The sequence below is a fragment of the Pleurodeles waltl genome, chromosome 6 (genome assembly GCF_031143425.1).
Source record: "Pleurodeles waltl isolate 20211129_DDA chromosome 6, aPleWal1.hap1.20221129, whole genome shotgun sequence".
Lineage (NCBI taxonomy): Eukaryota > Metazoa > Chordata > Amphibia > Caudata > Salamandridae > Pleurodeles > Pleurodeles waltl.
The window spans coordinates 54,368,211-54,388,842 of record NC_090445.1 but is presented as its reverse complement, the minus strand read 5'-3'; the positions used below and the strand labels follow the sequence as shown (position 1 = coordinate 54,388,842).

The following is a 20,632-nucleotide window of genomic DNA, read 5'->3' as shown; positions in this document are numbered from 1 at the left end:
CACCGCACTAGATGTGTAGTTGTGGATTCCGAGACACTTAAATGAATATATCACATGAGCAACGAAGGCAAACAAGCTTTGTGAAGGCCCGTATGGTTATATATGTTTGATGAGGAACAATGCAATAGTTGTCATACTTCCTAGCCTCGTGTCATGGTAGCACTGGCATACTTAATAACATTATCATTTCTGATGAGATCTCCATCTATAACATTGGTGTCATTCATCCATTGATACACTCATTTGTGTAATAATAATTCATCTATGCACATAACCAAATCAACCATCTACTCATGCACTCACTCATCCATTGTGTAGCAATGCACTGAATTATTAATTCTTAATGCCAACATCCACCCAAGTATTCATGCATTCTCAATGTCACAGACACTCATTCCTCCACTCAAACACTCACAGCCGACAATCAATTTCAGTAAGTTAGTTATGAGATCTATTGGCTTCGGCTGCACTTGGTAAATTATAACAGGCACCTCCTGTTGCTGTAGATACTCAAAGTTCACAGGAAGACACTCCCATTACAGCAGCAGACACTCTGAGTCCAGTTTGATCTGCATGTGCCAGAGCCAGTGAAAACCCAAGCCTCCGCGTTGAGAATTGGGAAGGAGAGACAGAGATCCGCCCACTTTACTGACAGGAAAACGAAACTGAACTTCTCCATCGGTAGGATCATGGCTGCAGCCACCCAGCTCCGGAGCCTGAAAGAGGAGGCCACCTGCTCCATATGCCTGGAATATTTCACAGACCCCGTGTCTGTGGAGTGTGGACATGTCTTCTGTCTGTCCTGTATCACCCGGTACTTGGAGGGGCTGCAGACAGATTTCCCCTGCCCTCAGTGCAGAGTACCGCTCGAGAACAGAACCCTCCGCCCTAACAGGCAGTTGGCAAATGTTGTAGAAATCGCCAAACAGCTTCACATGCTCAGCGTGACCCCCCAGGGGGAGAATCTGTGTAGAGAACACGATGAGAAACTGAAACTGTTCTGTGAAGATGACCAGGAGCCCATCTGTGTGATCTGTCGAGAGTCCAGGGAGCACAAGGCTCACTCGGCGCGCCCCATTCGGGAGGCTGCCCAGGAGTACAAGGTGAGTGCGCCACTCCACGGGTCTCTGCTATGGATGGGGTGTAACACTGTGCTCCCCATTCCAGAGGCTGCCCAGGAGTACAAGGTGAGTCTGCCATAGGCGCGTGATAGAGGTAGGGCCTCACCCAACGATTCCCATTCCAGAGGCTGCCCAGGAGTACAGGGTGAGTCTGCCATAGGCGCGTGATAGAGGTAGGGCCTCACCCAACGATTCCCATTCCAGAGGCTGCCCAGGAGTACAGGGTGAGTCTGCCATAGGCGTGTGATAGAGGTAGGGCCTCACCCAACGATTCCCATTCCAGAGGCTGCCCAGGAGTACAAGGTGAGTCTGCCATAGGCGCGTGATAGAGGTAGGGCCTCACCCAACGATTCCCATTCCAGAGGCTGCGCAGCTGTGTGTGCCACAGATCTGTGACAGGGCTAGGGTCTCATCCCTTGCTCTTAATGTGCCAGGCTGCCCAGGAGTACAAGTTGAGTAACCTACAGGTCAGTGCTTGAAATGGAGGGGTAGGGGTGCAGGTACTCACTAACCCAGACCAGAGTATCTGCATGCTTCTGAGGCTTGCTAATACTTTAGATGCAATGTAGCAGTGCTTTTACTCCTCCGTTCAGATGAAAGAACTGTGGGCCAGATGTAGCAAGGGTTTTGCGAGTCGCAAACGGCGAAAAACGCCGTTTGCGACTCGCAAAAGCCACTTTGCCATGTTGAAATGCATTTTGCGAGTCGGATGCGACTCGCAAAATGCATTTCCGAATCGCAAATAGGAAGGGGTGTTCCCTTCCTATTTGCGATTCGCAATGGTATGCAATTCCATTTGTGACCGCGTATGCGGTCGCAAATGGAGTCGCAGTTACCATCCACTTGAAGTGGATGGTAACCCATTCGCAAACGGGAAGGGGTCCCCATGGGACCCCTTCCCCTTTGTGAATGGACCCCAAAACATTTTTTCAGGGCAGGGAGTGGTCCAAGGGACCACTCCCTGCCCTGAAAAAACCGAAACAAAAGGTTTCGGATTTTTTTAAATGCAGCTCGTTTTCCCTTAGGGAAAATGGGCTACATTTAAAAAAAAAAAAAAACTGCTTTATTTAAAAGCAGGTCGCTAACATGGAGGCCTGCTGACTACAGCAGGCCTCCATGTTAGCGAGTGCCCATAGTCGGTATGGGGCCGCAATTTGCGACCCACCTCATTAATATTAATGAGGTGGGTCTTTGCGACCCCATACCGACTCGCAGAAGGTGTCTGAGACACCTTTCTGCATGACATTTTGCGACTTGCAAATTGCGAGTCGCTAGTACTCGCAATTTGCAATTCGCAAAATGTCATTTTGCTACATCTGGCCCTGTAGGTACTAAGGGCCAGATGTAGCAATCTACAATTTTGCGACTTGCAAATTGCGAGTCATACCGACTCGCAATTTGCAACTCGCAAAATTGTATGCAGAAAGGTGCCTCAGACACCTTCTGCGACTCGCTATGGGGTCGCAAAGACCCACCTCATGAATATTAACGAGGTGGGTTGCAGTTTCCGACCCCATAGCGAGTCCATGCACTCACAGGGATGGTGGCCTGCTGAAGACAGCAGACCTCCATGTCTGTGACTGCTTTTTTAATAAAGCAGTTTTTTTTTCCTTTTGCAGCCCGTTTTCCTTAAAGGAAAACGAGTTGCAAAAAGAAAAACTTCCGAAACCATTTGGTTTCGTTTTTTTCAGAGTAGGCAGTGGTCCACAGGACCACTGCCTGCTCTGATTTTTTTTTTTTTTTCGGCATTCACAAAGGGGACCACTTCCCTTTTGCGAATGAGTTACCACCCACTTCAAGTGGGTGGTAACTGCGAGTTGGTTTGCGAGTCCTATTTGCGAGTCACATCCTCAAATTGCGAGTCGGTACCGACTCGCAATTTGAGGTTGTGCATCGCGTTCGGCCTTTTGCATGCCGCAAACTGCGTTTTTCACAGTTTGCGACATGCAAAAGGCTTCTTACATCTGGCCCTAAGTACCTGTCCATTCGCCCTCGCCCCTTCTGGAGGTCATCAAGGAAGGTGCAACACTAGAGCTCTCACCAGTAGAGGCCAGGGTTTGCCGTGTGTTCTAGGAGTTGTAGTTAAGTGCGTAGACAGGAAGGCTTGGAACTCTACAAACAGAGGTCGAAGCGGTGGGATCTGTGGGGCACGACGGGCAGTTCCCCTAGTTTTTGTTACCATCCGGGGAAGTTTAATTCTGACTCTTTAATTGCTTCAACTGAAATGGAAGGGAGGGAGTCGTCTGTGCCCTTAAGCCCAGGGATGGACAGACAGCTAAACTAGAAACAGACCTTTTTTATCAAAGTGCCTGCTACCTAAAGAAATGTAAATATGGGCAATTGGATAATCTGCAAATGAAAAATAAAGGCTGCTTGAAAGTTATCAATGGTTTTAATTGATGGCGTCACTTAAAGCTTCATAATGACAAAGATTTATACTTCTTGAAAGGTATTATAAGGGTGTTGGCAGCCTTGCAATGAAGTGCATGCTTTTAATAGACACATGTTTGCACTAGGAACAGTCTGATTGCTTGTTACTAAAATCTATGTTTTGAAAGCCCTTTTTTTATCTTAACCCTTTTTTTTTTGCATATTTTGTTACCACCAGTTTTGTACTTGGTTATGCAAGTTGAAAATACTGACTTGCATATTATTAATGCTTTCTACAACAGGTTACACTAGTTGCGCACCCAGCAGGGTTTGGGACCAGCATCCTGGGTATTTGGTAAAGCGGTTTGTGCCAATTGATGTAGGAGGCGAGTTAATAAAGTATCTGGGGCACCTATTTTTAAAGGGAGAGGGTGTTGCCTCCCTCTCCCAAAGGGAATCCTTTGTTCTGCCTTCCTAGGCTTGAGCTGTTCCAGAAACCAGCCTGAGGGGTGGCAGCAGCTTGGGCTGCCCAGAAAACCCCAGAAAGCTGGTAGGAGCAATGCTGGAGGTCCTCTAAGGAGCCTTCAGAGTGCATGAAATCTTACTTCCAATCATGGCAACAGTTTTGGTGTATGATTCAGACGTGTTTGATACCAAACATGCCCAGGTTCGAAGTTACCATTATGTGTCACGACTCACGTGCTGCTTGCGCCTGGAATTTGCAGATCTGGTGGCGTGAATCTTCAATGTTCGGCTTTGGCCCAAAAAGGGGCGACTCTTTCTGGTAGCCACGGTGCTGTAGGCAATGGAGACACCAAGAACAGACCGTGCCCTTCAGAAAGTAGCGCCAGAGGGAAAAACCCCTTCCAAAGGGGAAAAACCTCCAAACAGGAAAAGTCCTGGAGAAAAACAAGAACAAACAAACAGGAATCCAAAAGGAGCAAAATTCAGAAAACACAGAATGCTGAGTCCAAAACCAAAAGGCAAGGAAATCAGGAGCGAAGACACCAACTGAGCAGAAAGTGTTGCAGCGCAAGGAAAGAGGAAAAACACAGCCCTTATATACCAACAAACAGGAAGTGACCCACAGGAAGTAAAAGGACACCATCTTAGATAGGGAAACAATATATAGAACAGAATAGTAGAGGAACCATAGAGAATAGGGAACAAGGAATGCTGGGAAAGCACAGGAATCTGGGAAGGAGGAAAAGACATAAAGAAAGGCACACAACAGACTGCAAACAGAAGAAAGGACAAGGAAACGAAGAAAAACAGGTAAGAGGGTTCAGAGACCCCTGGGACAGTGAAAGGCAGAAGGAAGAACGAGGCCCCAAGCAAATCTGGGGCCTCGAAACGCGCAGGAGAGGCTGGGGGCGCGCCGCGTCTTAATAACGTGGTGCGCGGCCCGAGCCGAACGCCCGGCCGAAGTCGAGCTCTCGGCTCGCGCCGCACCGCGCGGCGCGACAGTAGGTCCCCCTCCCGAAGGCCCAGGTTTAAGAGGGAATAAACAGTGAAAGCGTTGAGTCAGGAGAGGAGCGTGAACGGAAGAGGCATCTTCCCATGAACATTCACTGAGAGGATAACCCTTCCAATGAATCAGATACTGAAGTCGTTTATGAAAAAGACGAGAGTCACAGATTTCCTGCACTTCATATTCAGGAGCATCATTCACAAGGACAGGAGGTGGACAAGGAAACTGACGTGAGTAAGGATCAGGCACATAAGGTTTAAGCTGAGAAACATGAAAAACCGGATGGATCTTCCATGTATGGGGTAAGTGAAGACGGACAGTGACAGGATTGACCAACTGGAGAATACGGAAAGGCCCATAGTAACGAGGTGTGAACTTGTTTTGAGAGAGACGTGAGGGCAAGAATTTGGAGGAGAGCCAGACTTTATCTTGCAGATGATAATTTGGATTGGTTGTACGTCTCTTGTCTGCAGCCTTCTTCATATACCTCTTGGTATGTAACAAATTAGATCGAATTAGTTTATGGAGTTGGAGAAGGCGTTTGGAAAAATAGTTAATAGCAGGTAGAGGAGAGTTGGATTGTGGAGAAGTAGGGAAAGAGGTAGGATGAAAACCATAGGAACAGAAAAAGGGAGTGACCTTGGAGGCACTATGGACTGAGTTATTGTAGGAAAATTCAGCTAAAGAGAGGTAAGTGCTCCAGTTACTTTGGGTAGAATTGCAAAAGCATCGAAGATATTGCTCTAGTCCTTGGTTCAGACGCTCAGTCTGTCCGTTGGTCTGAGGATGGAACCCTGAAGACAGGGCTCTATTCATATTCAGTGATTTACAAAAATGCTTCCAAAATCGGGAGATGTACTGAGGTCCTCTATCAGAGATTATGGTATGTGGAAGTCCATGGAGACGGAAGACATGATCTATGAATATTTGACCTAGTTCTTGGGAAGTAGGCAGCTTTTTTAGGCCAGTGAAATGAGCCATCTTTGTGAAAGAATCCACTGTGACCATGATAACCCGGTTTCCTGCTGATGGTGGGAGCGAACACATAAAATCAGTAGAGATAGTATGCCATGGGGCCGATGGAACAGGCAAAGGTTGTAGTAATCCTGCCGGTCTGGTGTGAGGTATTTTGACTTGGGCACATATGGGACAGGCCTGAACGTATCTTTCCACATCCAGTTTCCAGGTAGGCCACCAAAAAAATCGTGAAAGTAATTCTTGTGTGGCCTTGATGCCTCTGTGACCAGCTACAGGGGAATCATGGCACATTTGTAATGCTTTCTTTTGCACCTTGTTTGTAGGGAGGAATATCAGGTCTTGGTAATAAAAATATCCTTGTCTTTTGTACAATAATGGTCTTAGTTCTTCTATGTCATGGTCCGATAGGTTGGCGTATTCTTGTTGTACTTCTTCCAGGAAAGACTGAGCCACTCCAATGATCTTACTGGGTTCTAGAAGATACTGGGATGAGGAAGGAGAACACTCTGGATATCGGCGAGACAGAGCATCAGCCAGAATGTTTTGAGATCCTGGAATATATGTAATATAAAAATCGTACTGACTGAAGAAAAAGGCCCAGCGGGCCTGACGACTATTCTGGCATACAAAATTTCTTAAACATTGTAAATTACGGTGGTCTGTCCTCACCTCAAATGGTTCCTTGGAACCCATCAGAAACTGCCTCCACTCAAGGCAGGCTGTTTTCAGAGCCAATAATTCCCTTTCAAGTACGGAATAATGTTGTTCAGCTGTGGAAAGGATATGAGACAAATAGAAAACAGGATGTTCAAGGCCATCATCCTCTTGTCGTTGGAGTAAGACAGCTCCGATGGCTCTCTCAGAAGCATCAGTTACTACTATAAATTGCTTGGTGGTATCTGGATGTCTTAAGATGGGGGCTTGGGTGAAGGCTCTCTTTAAGCTTTGAAAGGCTGCTTCAGCAGCCTCAGTCCAGACAAACCCCTTCTTTAAATTGTCCTTCTTTAAGGTGTGAGTTATGTGGCTAGTCTGACTGGCAAAGTCTAGAATGAATTGTCGATAGAAGTTTGCTAAACCTAGGAAACATTGTGTTTCTTTTATGGTAGAAGGAGAAGGCCACTCTAGGATAGCTTGTACCTTTTCTTGATCCATAGCTATGCCGGTGGGACTTAAATGATAGCCCAGATATTTGACTTCCGTTATGTCGAACTCACATTTCTCTGGTTTGCAAAATAGTTGATGATCACGAAGTCTTTGAAGAACTTGTTTCACATGGGAAGTATGGAGTTCAGGATTTCTAGAATAAATAAGAATGTCATCTAGGTAGATCACGACTGTCTGATTAAGTAGGTCTGAAAACACTGAGTCCATAAATCTCTGGAAGATTGCCGGGGCGTTAGTAAGACCAAACGGCATAACCCTATATTCAAAATGGCCAAATGGGGTCCTGAATGCTGTCTTCCATTCGTCGCCTTCTCTTATGCGTAAAAGGTGGTAGGCTCCTCGTAAATCCAATTTAGTAAAACGTTGGGCCCCTCTGATTGCTTCCAGTATGTCCCTGATGAGAGGCAAAGGATAACGATCCTTAATGGTGATTTTATTCAGACCTCGAAAATCCAGGCACGGACGAAGATCCTTAGTCTTCTTGGGCACAAAAAAGAGAGGGGCCCCAGCCGGAGACGACGATGGAACAATAAGACCACTCTGTATATTTTCGTCCAGATACTCCTTTAGAACTTCCCTTTCGGGTTCCGTGAGGGAGTACATCCTCCCAAAAGGAACAATTGTGCCGGGTTCTAATGGAATTGCACAATCATATTCTCGATGTGGAGGTAGCACAGGTTTTGACGGTTTTTGGAAAATATCCTGAAACTCCAAATAGTGGTCTGGGACCCCTTGGACCGTATTAATGGACATACCAGTGGCACCTTCAGTAGCTAAGGATCTTTTCGGAGACCAATACTTGTCGGAAGTAAAACAGTTCTCGTGACAAAATTGCGAAGACAAAGAGACTGTCCGGGTAACCCAATTTATATATGGGTTATGTCTAATGAGCCACGGAATTCCAAGAATGATGGTATGGTTAGGGGACGTAATAAGATCGAAGGAGATGTGTTCTTGATGGTTTCCCACCTGTAGACTTAACATCAGGGTAGTGGTGTCTACAGGACCAGAGGATATCAAAGATCCATCCACAGTGTGTACCTGTTCGGGTACTTCTTTTGCTTGAGTAGGAACTAGGTTAGCAGCAGCCCATGTCTTGTCCATGTATATACCACTAGCACCACAGTCTAGTAATGCCATAGTCTTTTCTTGACGACCGTCAGGAAGTTGTAACAGGACAGGAAAGATGAACAAGGCAGTTGTATTGTCATTAAAGGAGCTGATGGAAGGTATAGCTGTAGATCCCGTCCCCTCCCTTCTTACAGAGGACGGGAGGTGGCGTTTCCCGAAGGTCTGGACGGACGTACTGGACAGGTACGGAGTATGTGACCAGCAGAACCACAATACAGGCACAACCCTCTCTTGCGTCTGTCTTCTCGTTCACTAGCAGAGAGCGGACCTCGGGTAGTATCCACCTGCATGGGTTCCCCTTTGATGTCTCTAGCAGGAGTGCGAGGTTCCTCGGAACGCTGCAGGTATGCACGTGAGCTACTTGGCTGGGTAAACCCTCTACTCCTTTTCTTTTCCGATCTCCGTTCCTGAAGACGATATTCGATGGACAGTGCTTGATCCATCAGGCCACGAAGATCTTCCGCTCTGGTAGAATGCACTAGTTCATCCTTTATTTCTTCTTTGAGTCCTCTACGAAATAATGTTACCAGAGTACGTTCCACCCAAGTGGTCTCTGCCGCCAGCTGACGAAAACGGGTTATATATTGCAGGACGTCTTGGGAGCCTTGTTGGATGTCGCACAAGGCTTCTTCAGCGGAGGCTTCCAATCCAGGACGGCTAAACATTTGTTTGAAGCGACTCACAAAGGCGGAATAGTCTGACAATACAGGGTCGTCGGAGGACACCATCGGGGTTGCCCAGGCCAAGGCTGGGCCGGATAAGGCACTGATAAGGTAACCCACCTTGGTCCTGTCGTGGGAGAATTGAGTAGGTCGGAAGGCGAAATACACCGTTAAAGCATCCAAGAACTCGCGAAGCTTGGTTGGTTCACCAGAGAAACAAGGGGTAGAAGCGGAGATTGTCGGAACATCACTGGTGCGGAGGGCCAAAGCCTGTCGTAACGCAGCATTTTCATTACGTAGTTGTTGCAACTCCTGGGCTTGTTGCTGAATCGTGGTTAACAGAGATTGCTCCGGATCTGCAGCAGCCGCCACTGTATTATCCATGGTGTTTGAGGACGTCGGAATGGTTAGGCGCTGCAATCTGTCACGACTCACGTGCTGCTTGCGCCTGGAATTTGCAGATCTGGTGGCGTGAATCTTCAATGTTCGGCTTTGGCCCAAAAAGGGGCGACTCTTTCTGGTAGCCACGGTGCTGTAGGCAATGGAGACACCAAGAACAGACCGTGCCCTTCAGAAAGTAGCGCCAGAGGGAAAAACCCCTTCCAAAGGGGAAAAACCTCCAAACAGGAAAAGTCCTGGAGAAAAACAAGAACAAACAAACAGGAATCCAAAAGGAGCAAAATTCAGAAAACACAGAATGCTGAGTCCAAAACCAAAAGGCAAGGAAATCAGGAGCGAAGACACCAACTGAGCAGAAAGTGTTGCAGCGCAAGGAAAGAGGAAAAACACAGCCCTTATATACCAACAAACAGGAAGTGACCCACAGGAAGTAAAAGGACACCATCTTAGATAGGGAAACAATATATAGAACAGAATAGTAGAGGAACCATAGAGAATAGGGAACAAGGAATGCTGGGAAAGCACAGGAATCTGGGAAGGAGGAAAAGACATAAAGAAAGGCACACAACAGACTGCAAACAGAAGAAAGGACAAGGAAACGAAGAAAAACAGGTAAGAGGGTTCAGAGACCCCTGGGACAGTGAAAGGCAGAAGGAAGAACGAGGCCCCAAGCAAATCTGGGGCCTCGAAACGCGCAGGAGAGGCTGGGGGCGCGCCGCGTCTTAATAACGCGGTGCGCGGCCCGAGCCGAACGCCCGGCTGAAGTCGAGCTCTCGGCTCGCGCCGCACCGCGCGGCGCGACATTATGTAGCGGGACATAAGTAGTGACCTATGTCCAGTACACGTGTAAAATGGTATCCCGGCACTCACGAAGCCCATGAAAATGGAGCTGGAGTTCGTGAGGGCACCTCGGCTCATGCAGGGGTGCCATCACACACAAGTACCTGCACCCTGCCATCTGGGCTATGAGGACCAACCATAGGGGTGACTTACAGTGACCTGGTGAAGTAACCTGAATTTCACGTAGGTTGCAATGGCAGGCCTGCAGATACACTTTGCATGGCTCCCCATGGGTGGCATAATACATGCTGCAGCTCATGGGGGACCCTTGATGCCCCGTGCCCTGAGTACCATATACTAGGGACCTATATGGGGCACCAGTATGCCAAATGAGGGGTGTATGTGGTCCAAGCAACCAAATTTAAGTGGGGTAACCATGCCAGAATGAGGGTACTTTCCTACACCTACTCCCCAAACAAAGGACAATAAGGCTAACCTTGGCCAGATGAGTCTTCATTGTCTAAGTGAAAATATCTGGAGAATCCATCTGCATTGTAGTGGTTACTCCCAGGTCTATGGTCCAATGTATAGTCCATTCCCTTTAGGGATATGGACCACCTCAACAGTTTGGGATTTTCTCCTATCATCTGATTCAGCTATAGATGGGGCTGGTGGTCTGTCTGAACAAGTAAGTGACTTCCAAACAAGCATGGCCTCCGCTTCTTCAAAGCCCAAACCACAGCAAAGGCCTACCTTTCTATGGCTGACCAACACTTTTCCGGGGGGTCAACCTTCTGCTTATAAAAGCTTCAGGTTGGTCCTGACCCTCTGTATTAGGTTGTGACAAAACTGCCTCAACCCCTATCCCAGAGGCATCTGTCTGAACTATGAACTGCTTGGAGTAGTTGGGGCTTCTTAAAATAGGTGCAGAGCACATGGCCTGTTTAACATGTTCAAAAGCTTTTTGACAGCTAGCGGTCCACAAAGCCCTTTAGGCATCCGTTTTGAGGTGAGGTCATAAAAAGGGGCTACAATGGAGCCATAGTTGGTAATGAACCTCCTGTAGTACCCTATGAGGCCTAAAAAGACTCTCACCTGGGTCTGAGTAGTAGGGGGGAGTCCAATCCAAAATGGCTTGAATCTTCCCCTGTAGTGGCTGAATCTGGCCCCCACCTACCAGGTGGCCCAGATATGCAACCTTCCCCTGCCATATCTGCCACCTAGAGGCCTTGATAGTGAGGCCTGCTTCTGCAGAATCTCCAAAACATTCCACAGGTGGACCAGGTGATCCTCCTAGGTGGAGCCAAAGACAGCTATATCATCAAGATGAGCTGCACTATAGACATCTAATCCTTGGAGGACTGTAATCACCAGCCTCTGAAATGTGGCAGGTGCATTTTTTAGCCCAAAGGGCATCACTGTAAAGTGATAGGGCCAGATGTAGGAAACAGTTTGCGACTCATTGCCGTTTGCGAGTCGCAAACCGGAGTTTCCTATGCAGAAATGCATTTTGCGAGTCGGAACCGACTCGCAAAATGCATTTCCGACTCGCAAATAGGAAGGGGTGTTCCCTTCCTATTTGCGAGTCTGAGTACGCGGTCGCAAATCGTATCGCAGTTACCATCCACTTCAAGTGGATGGTAACCCACTCGCAAATTGGAAGGGGTCCCCATGGGACCCCTTCCACTTTGTGAATGGAACCAAAAATATTTTTTCAGGGCAGGGAGTGGTCACAGGGACCACTCCCTGCCCTGAAAAAATACAGAAACTAAAGGTTTCGTTTTTTTTTTTAAGTGCAGCTCGTTTTCCTTTAAGGAAAACGGGCTACACTTAAAAAAAAAAAAAATGCTTTATTGAAAGCAGTCACGAACATGGAGGTCTGCTGACTACAGCAGGCCTCCATGTTTGCGAGTGCCTATACTCGCTATGGGGCCGCAATTTGCGACCCACCTCATGAATATTCATGAGGTGGGTCATTGCGACCCCATAGCGAGTTGCAGTCGGTGTCTGAGACACCGTACTGCATACCAATTTGCGAGGTGCAAATTGCGAGTCGCATGGACTCGCACTTTGCACCTCGCAAATTTTTAAGTTGCTACATCTGGCCCATAGTGTCCTCTAGTGGTTGAAAATGCTGTTTTGGGTTTAGCATCATTTGATAACCTAATCTACCAATATCCAACAGTCAAATCAAACATGCTCAGATACTTTGCAGATGCCAGTGTATCTATTATCTCATCTGCCCTAGGGATAGGATGAGCATCTGTTTTTGTAACAGTGTTGAGCCCTCCCACAGGACTAGCCCAAGGGCTGTCAGAGTGCTCAGTGACTCCCAGGTCTAGCATCTTCTGAACTTCAGATTTGATGCAGTCTCTGACATGGTCAGGTTGCCTGTAAATTTTACTTTTTATTGGCAAACTGTCCCCTATGTCAGTGGTGTGTTCGCACTAAGTGGTTTGACCAGGTGTCAATGAGAACAGTTCTGAGAACTGTCCCAGGAGATTCCTGCAGTCTTCTTTTTGTGACTCAGAGAGGCAGTCAGCAAGGACTACCCCATTAACAGAGCCATCAGTTGCAGTGTGGGAGAAGAGGTCAGAGAGAGGGTTGCTCTCTTCTTCCTGTCTCTTATCAGTGGCCATGAGCAGAGTCATGTCAGCCCTGTCATAGTTGGGCTTTAGGCGGTTCACATGAGGCACCCTCAGGGGGCTTCTGGGAGTGCTCAGGTCTACCAGGTAGGTAACCTCACCCTTTTTCTCCACTGTTGTGTGGGGACCACTCCACTTGTCCTGGAGTGAGTGCCCTAGGAGCCACAGACTGTAGGACCTACACTTTCTGTCCTGGCTGGTATACAGTCAGTACAGCCTTCTGGTCATGCCATTGCTTTGTAGCTCCTGGCTGGCCTGAAAGTTTTTAGTGGCCTTCTTCACATACTCCACTATGTCTTGCTTGAGAGGTTGCTCCCAGCCTTATTTTACAAGAGCAAGAGGACCCCTAACAGGGTGCCCAAACAGAAGTTCAAATGGGCTCCAGTCCAAACCCTTCTGATGGACCTCCGTATAGGCAAAGAGGAGGAATGGTAATAGGACATCCCATCTCCTCCTGAGTTTTTCAGAGAGACCCACAATCATTCCTTTGAGAGTTTTATTGAACCTCTCTACCAAACCATTGGTTTGAGGGCAGTAAGGGGTGGTGAAATTATTATAAATAACACCACGTTCCTTCCACATAGCTTTCAGGTATGCAGACATGAAGTTTGCACCTCTGTCTGACACTACCTCTTTAGGAAAAGCCATATTTGAGAAGATTCCAAGAAGGGATTTGGCCACTGTATTGGTCCTAAGATGAATAGCTTCCGGGTACCTGGTGGCATGGTCCACTACCACCAGAATGAATCTGTTCCCAGAGGCTGTGGGCGAGTCTAGGGGGGCAACAGTATCCACCCCAAACCTCTCAAAGGGTACCCCAACCACTGGAAGTAAAATTAAGGGGGCCTTTTGGATGCCACCTGTCTTGCCACTGGCTTGACAGGTGACACAGAAGCGACAAAACTTTATTGTGTCTTCTGACGTGTGGAGCCAGTGAAAGTGAGGGACAAGTCTGTCCCAGGTTTTCTTTTCCCCCAGGTGACCTGCCAGAGGAATGTCATGTGCCAGGGTTAACAACAATTCTCTGTCCTGCAGAGGTACCACAGATCTGCTGGTGGCACCAGGTTTAAGGGTCCCTTAGTTCTGAGTACAAGTAGTTGTCTTCCTAGTACACTTTGTGGGTGGCACTCACATCCCCTGCCTCTTGAATGACAGCCTGCTGTCTCAAGTCCTCCAGTGTGGGACAAGTCTTTTGTGCCCTACTGAGCTCCTCCCTGGCAGGCCCCCCTGCACCCAAGAGCACAGCTGTGTCATCTTGTAGCTCCTCTGGTGTAGGTTCTGCCAAGGGAGTGGATTCTTCCTCCTCTGGGGTTTAATCCTCACTGGAGGTAGGAGTAGGGGGCACCCTCTTGCCCTTTCTACTCTTAGGTTTGGGAAGTTCTTGGACCGTTGTTCCAGGCTCCAAGTTTCCCTGATCGTTCCGCTTTGTGGCCTGTGCTCTTGCTGCCTGGGCTTCCAACTCTACTTCAGCCCAAGATGAAGTCCCCAAGTCATTCCCTAGTAGACACGTTACAGGTAAGTCTGTGGACACCACAATTACTTAGGACCCCCCCCAGCTGAAATCAACAACTGCCATGGGGTGGCACACAGTGTTGTTATGAGCATCAGTCACTTGGTACTAGTGACCAAGTAGGTGTTGCTCAGGAGACACCAGTTTTTCAGTCACCATGGTGACACTGGCATAGGAATTCGCCACAAAGCCTTAGACTGGCTCACCTCCATCATCACCAACCGGACCCAGAGAGTCCACATTCCACCCTTCCACTCCAACACTACCAAGATCACCTGCGGAGTCCCCCAAGGATCCTCCCTCAGCCCCACACTCTTCAACATCTACATGATCCCCCTAGCCAACATCCTCCGAGCACACAGAATCACTATCCTCTCCTATCCAGATGACACCCAACTCATCCTCTCCCTCACCCGCAACCCCACCACCGCCAAAACCAACCTACACGCTGCTCTTCTCGACACTGCCAACTGGATGACCACTAACCACCTCAAGCTCAACTCAAACAAAACCGAGATCATCATCTTCGGCCCCACCAAAACCACATGCGACGACTCCTGGTGGCCCACCGCCCTAGGCCCCGCACCCACCCCCGCAAACCACGCACGCAACCTCAGCATCATCCTGGACCCCTCCCTCTCCATGACACAGCAAATCAATGCTTTATCCTCCTCCTGCTTCCACACACTCCGCACTCTAAAAAAATCCTTCAAATGGATTCCCCCAGAAACCAGGAAGACAGTCATCCACGCACTCATCAGCAGCAGACTGGACTATGGTAACGACCTCTATGCCAGCACCACACTCAAACTCAAACGCAAACTCCAGAGAATCCAGAACACAGCCGCATGCCTCGTCCTTGGCCTCCCCTGCCACGAATGAATCTCACAACACCTCAAATCCCTTCATTGGCTCCCCATAGACAAGAGCATCAAATTCAAGATCCTCATCCATGCACACAAATCCCTTCACAACACCGGCCCAACCTACCTCAACGAAAGAGTGAACTTCCACACTCCCACAAGCAACCTCCGATCAGCCGACCTCGCCCTATTCACAGTCGCCCGCATCCAACGCACCACCACAGGAGGCAGGTCCTTCTCCTACCTCGCCCCCAAAAGCTGGAACTCCCTCCCCACCAACCTTCGCAAAACCAAAGACCTCCTGCTCTTCAGAAAGAACATCAAGACATGGTTGTTCGATCAGTGAAACCCTCCCTGCCCCCCCCCCCCGATTCTCCACAGGCGCCTTGAGACCCTCACGGGTGAGTAGCGCGCTCTACAATTTTTTTGATTGATTGATTGATTGTGTCCCTGTAGGCCTCAGCCTTAACACCATTTATCAGTGGATGCTGCCTATACATACCCATGTTAAGGGGACAGGCAGCAAAGGTGGCAAAGTCAATGCCCCCATTAGAGACTAACACTGCTTCAGTGGTCTCTCTAACCAACCCAGACCCCGCTATAGTCCCTAAAGTGAGCCCAGCTACACTCTTAGACTGACTACTGTTAGTAGTCCCACCACTGCTGCTATTGCTAGGGGCACTAGGAGTAGAAGTGGGGTTGGTAGTAGTGGTTGGCTTGGTGCCTTTCTTAGGGCAGGAACTGTCTCCTGGCCCATGGCCTTTGTTTATACAGACATAGCACCAAGGTTTCTTGAAGCTGGAGGAAGAGGATTTGCCCCCATCCCCAGAGGAATTTTGTAGGCCTGACGAAGACTCTTTGGATTTTTCTTCGTTCCCACCCTTCTCCTGGTGCTTACCTGTATCTTTCTTTTTGTGGTCACACCCTGTGTGAGCTTTTCTGCTCACCCTGGTGCGGACCCATGTGTCTCCCTTCTTTCCCAATTCTTGGGAGAGGTCAGATCAGAGTCCACCAGATATTGATGCAACAAATCAGACACACAGTTATTCAAAATACGCTCTCTCAAGACAAGGTTGTACAAGCCATGATAACCACCGACTTTGCTTCCATACAACCAGCCTTCCAGAGCTTTCACAGAACAGTCCACAAAATCTACCCAGTCTTGGGAAAACTCGTTCCTGGTCTCCTTGAACTTTATCCTCTATTGCTCAATGGTTAGACCAAACCTGTCTATAAGTGCTGCTTTGAGAACTGAGTAATTGTCTGCATCCTATTTTCTGACAGCTAGGAGTCTTTCCTTACCCTTGTCTGAGAAGGAGAGCCACAAATTAGCAGCCCACTGCCTTTAGGGGACCATCTGTACCTTACAGGCCCTCTCCAAAGCAGTAAACCACTTGTAGATGTCATCCCCTACCTTGTGGGGGGCACCTTATTTAAGGTCTGGAGTCAAGAGTCCTCCATGACCTAGGCTCCCTGAAACTAAAACTGCTGCCACCATGGGGTGCTAACCCCTAACCCAGCCTCTCTCTCTCTCCAGTGCCAAGGCCTCCCTATCTAGGGCTAGCTGCTGCTGTGGCAGCCTCAGCTTGGCCTCCCCCCAGGCTTACTTGCCTTAGCTCCATGTCTAGGGAATCCTCACCTAAAGTTGAGCAGTGTGTCCCCTCAGATACTGAGGAGACATGAGAGTGGGCAGAGGAGGATCTGTCCCTATTCTTAGTCACCCTCTGTGTACAAAGGGGGGCATTCCCTCCCACTAATAGTAGTGCTCCCAGCTGGGCTGAGGGGTTTACTAGGGGCTCTCCGATCCTCTGAGGGACCCTGCTGACTATCCTCTGTGTCTAGATCCTGCCTTTCGAACACTAGGGGGTAAGATTCTGCAACAGTGAAAAGCAATAGGCAATAACGAAGGCCTGGAGGGGTACCAAACCAATTACTAAGAATGTGGAATGCGAAAGTCGGGTCCCCACCCAAGAAAGTGGAATCGGTAGAGGGGAGCTGGAGGAACTAGGAAACCCCAATGGGAGGTAACAGCGTGTCCTCCAGGGACCAGGAAGAATGCAGTAAGTTACTGGATTTTCCCCAAACTACCAAAAGGACTGAAAATAAGGATAATGCAACACCTAGACAAGACTGCAAGAGACCAGCAGTGGGTTCCTGAAGAGGAAGACCTTAAAGAAAAGGGGACCAAGTCCAGATATTGTGGAAGCGTCTGGCCGTGTCACGGGCCACTACCCACCCGTCTGTGGTTGCAGGAGTTAGATGGCAGTGGAACGAAGATGGTCAGGAGTGCAGCCCTGGAGTTGGTGAAGAGTTGCTGGAGGATGCAAATGATGTCCCATGTCGGAAGGAAGCCTACACTCTATCTGTGGTGGGAAAAGCCAGCAACAAGCCTTGGCAAAGGCAAGAGTCGCGGTAGACGAAAAGTGGGGCTGCCGGGGCCAACAAGGTCCAGGAGGACTCAACCCGGGGAGAGGGAGAGGGGCCCCTCATCAGGGTAGAGAGTCCACAGAAGAAAAGGCAGCCCCCACAGTTGACACACAGGCATGGAGCCCAGGAGTCAGAGACGCCCACGCAGCACAACTAAAGAAGGGTCCCACACTGCAGGAGAAGCACTCAGAGGGCTGTGCGCCAAAGGGGAGAGGGCTGGGGCTACACGGAGCCTGATGATCCCTTGGAGGAGATGCCAACAAGCCTTGGTAGCTTCAAGAGACGCGGTGCACAGGGATACTGTTCTGCGTGGGAGGCAAGAGCTTACCTTCACCACACTTGGACAGCTGGCAGAGAGGACCAAAGGGGCCACTCCAGACCACCACCCATGAAGCAGGATCCAAGCAGCTCAGGATGAGAGGAGATCCTCGCAGCCGGTCGTCATCGTAGTTGGTGCTTGCGGATGCAGGAAATTAACTCCTTCACTCCTAGGGGGATTCCTTCTTGCTTCTTGTGCGGACTGAAGACTTGCCACCCTTGGAGGATGCACAGCCAGGTAAATGTTGCTGGAAGGAGCCAGAGAAACAATGTTGCAGTGCAAAGTCTGTCGATGGAGCTGCAGATTGTAGGTTCCTCTGAAGTCCAGTTGCAGTTCCAGTGGCCAGAAGTCAAAGTAGATGTTGCAGAGGAGACCTGCTGGAATCTTGCAAGTCGAATCTGAGGACCCACCCAAGAGGGAGACCCTAAATAGCTGTGACATCACCTGCCTGACCTGGCCACTCAGATGCTCCCAGAGGTCTCTGCCCACCTTGGATTCAAGATGGCATAATCAAGGAGCCCTCTGGAGGAGCTCTGGGCAACACCTCTGGGGTGGTGATGGACAGTGGAGTGGTCACTCCCCTTTCCATTGTCCAGTTTCACGCCAGAGCAGGGACTGGGGGTCCCTGAACTGGTGCTGACTGGTTTATGCAAGGAGGGCACCAAATGTGCCCTTCAAAGCATACAGTGGCGTGGGGAGGCTACCCCTCCCAAGCCATGTAACACCTATTTTCAGAGGGAGAGGGTGTTGCCTCCCTCTCCCAAAGGAAATACTTTGTTCTGCCTCCCTAGGCTTGAGCTGTTCAAGCAGCAGGAGGGCAGAAAACTGTCTGAGGGGTGGCAGCAGCTTGGGCTGCTTGGAAAACCCCAGAAAGCTGGTAGGAGCAATGCTGGGGGTCCTCTAAGGATTCCCCAGAGTGTATGAGATCATACATCCAATTCTGGCAACAGTATTGCGGCATGAGTCTGACATGTTTGACATGCCACCGGGAACTAGCCAGCACTTGCACCCTTCGAGATGCTCAGGACAAAATCCGTGCACAGTTTATCAAAGGTTGCTTATCAGCAAAACTGAGAGAAAACGTTTTTCAAGTGCCTGGAATGTCCATGGCAAACATACTGACCCTTGGCTGTTCCAAAGAACTATCCAAGGCATGCGCTGCACATATGGAGGCAACAACCTGTCAAGACTGAGCCCGTCTCCACTCCCAACACAGACAAGAAGATGACACGTTTCAGGACTCCAACAGGTCCGAGAGTCTGTCATTAGTGCGGAGGACAATACCCACACCATGGTACCTGTACGGCAGAAGGAAAACATTGCATCTCATGTGGATAATTCAATCATTCTGCCAAGGTTCGCCACTCCACGTAGACCAAAAAGCCATCTAAATCCAAGTTGTTGAACTCCTTGGAAAGACCAAGTACCCCAGACGAAGAGTGAGACATGGACAACAATGACACTGAAGGGACCGTACATGTGATGCATGCGATGCAACTGGACTGCTAGGCTGGGCGTTGCTCTCCCAAGTGCACCATCGCAGTTGGTGGTCACCCCCTGTCGGCACTGATTGACACATGGGCATCAATCAATATTATGGCACACACTATATTTCAGACCCTCCCATGCAAGCCTGCACTTCGCCCCACTGTAACACAAGTCTATGCCTTTGGGGCAAGCTCACCTTTGCTGCTAGCTGGCATTTTTACAACCTACATTACCCATGAAAATCGCACTGCAAGAGCTAAAGTGTACGTTACCCAAGGTGACACGGGTATGCTGCTGAGTTGCAAATGGGCTGAAAAACTTCACCTGGTCACTATTGCATTCAGTATACACCTGTTGGCCTTTGACACCTTGGTGAGGGATTTTCCCACACTGTTTGAAGGAATAGGATGCCTGAGAGGAAGCATGGTGTGCCACTACATTGATGAGTTGGTTCAGCCAGTTCCACTTTGACGTTGTCGAGTGGCATGCCATCTCCGCCCAAAGATTGAAGAAGAACTCCAAAAACGGAAGCAGCCGACATAATTGAGAAGGTGGAGGGTCCAATCCCCTGGGTGTCCCCAATAGTTGTCGTAAGAAAACCTAAACAACCCAGGTAGGTTCGGATCTGTGTAGACATGTGCCTCCCCAACATGGCAATACGGCGAGGATGACACATCATCCCTACAGTCGATGATCTGGTGGCAGAAGTGAGCAGATCAAAATGGTTCTCGAAGGTAGACCTCCAAGCGGGATAACACCAACTAATGCTGGTGCCAGAATCAAGGGCGATCACAACACTCTCCACTCGCATGGGTTTGAGAAGGTAAAAACACCTCAGCTTTGGAGTATCCAGCACGGCGGAAGTGTTCCAGGACACCTTCCAGGGAGTCCTTGCCAGGTCTTCCTGGTGTCATCATTGTCGGTGATGCTATCCTGGTACAGGCTCCATCACTAGACAAACATCTCGAAAGGTTATGAGCTGTGTTCCTGCACCTATTGGACAATGGGCTTACACTCCACCAGGACAAATGTGCCTTCCTACAAAAGGAGATCAGTTTCTTTGGATATCGGTTCTCGAAGATTGGAGTCATGCCTGGTCCCTCCAAAGTCAGAGACATTCAGTCTGCCCCAGTCAACATCACAGAGGTCCGAAGCTTCCTGGGGATGGTAACTGTTAGACTTGGCGTGGCCTCCCCTAACTTTGTGCCTCTGTTTCCCAGGTTGTTGATGTGTGCTGGACTCTGTTTTTGCTGCTTTGGATACTCTGGGTACTTTACCACTGCTATTCAGTGGTAAAGTGCAAG

The 20,632-nt window shown here is 49.0% G+C and overlaps 1 pseudogene; it reads left to right on the top strand.

The window, feature by feature from the left end:
* Positions 1-666: 666 nt before the first annotated feature.
* Positions 667-20,632, top strand: part of LOC138299182 (E3 ubiquitin-protein ligase TRIM39-like) — a 192,854-nt pseudogene continuing 172,888 nt past the window's right edge.